The sequence below is a fragment of the Salmo salar genome, chromosome ssa17 (assembly GCF_905237065.1).
Source record: "Salmo salar chromosome ssa17, Ssal_v3.1, whole genome shotgun sequence".
NCBI classification, from domain to species: domain Eukaryota; kingdom Metazoa; phylum Chordata; class Actinopteri; order Salmoniformes; family Salmonidae; genus Salmo; species Salmo salar.
Window position 1 is genome coordinate 26,436,655 of NC_059458.1, and position 1,057 is coordinate 26,437,711.

The 1,057-nt window shown below is 42.0% G+C and overlaps 1 long non-coding RNA gene across 1 annotated transcript; it reads right to left on the minus strand.

The window, feature by feature from the left end:
* LOC123728179 (uncharacterized) lies at positions 1–492 on the minus strand. Its single transcript, XR_006760053.1, has 2 exons — positions 367–492; positions 1–135 (listed from the first exon to the last, which is right to left on the minus strand). It is a non-coding gene; the product is annotated as an uncharacterized lncRNA (long non-coding RNA).
* Between the last annotated feature and the right edge of the window lie 565 nt (positions 493–1,057).

A 1,057-nucleotide genomic window follows, 5' to 3' on the forward strand; every position in this document is an offset into this window, starting at 1 on the left:
ACATGGTATCGTTGCTTTCCAACAAACAAAGGAAGGGGATAAGGCTTCTCAAGCGGTGTTGAGGAGGTCCTGGATGGCCTTCTGTTGAGTCTCATTCAGCATCGTTACACACTGTGTCCACAGTCCTCCAGATCCCTGGGGGGGGGGTAGAGGAACACAAGAAGCTTTTAGAGATGAAGAAACTGCTGACTGACTACTAGACCTAGGACATTTCAATGTGGGACACTGACAAGGTGTTTCAAATTAACGTGTTTGGTTCAAGCCAAGATTCAGTATTCCTCATTGCTTTGCTCAATTTGATCGATCAACAGCAGAAGTTTCTAGATTGAACAAAATGTAACTTCGGCAAGTAGAGCAATCACTGACCTGTACTTGGCGGATGACATTTGCCAATCTCTTGCTGCACGCGTCCTCACTCTTGACCAACTCGTTGGCGACCCCTTCAGCGATGATCTGGAATATCTTGGGCAGATTTGCATTGTTTGGTACGAGGAAAAAAGCTGAAAGCTGAAATGTCTTGAGTCAATACGTATTCAACCCTTTTGTTATGGCAAGCCTAAATAAGTTCAGGAGTAAAAATGTGCTTAATTAACAAGTCACATAATAACTTGCATGGACTCTGTGTGCAATAATAGCGTTTAACATGATTTTGAATGATTACCCTCATCTCTGTACCCCACACATACAATTATCTGTATGGTCCCTCAGTTGAGCAGTGAATTTCAAACACATATTCAACCACAAAGACCAGGGAGGTTTTCCAATGCCTCACAAAGGGCACCTATTAGAAAATAACAAAAAAAGAGACATTCATTATCCCTTTGAGCATGATGAAGTTTGAATTACGCTTTGGATGGCTTATCAATACACCCAGTCAATACAAAGATACAGGCGTCCTTCCTAACTCAGTTGCTGGAGACGAAGGAAACCAAGAGGCCAATGTTGACTAAAACAGTTAGAGTTTAATGGCGGTGATAGGAGAAAACTGAGGATGGATCAACAACATTGTAGTTACGCCACAATACTAACCTAAATGACAGAGTAAAAAGAAGGAAGC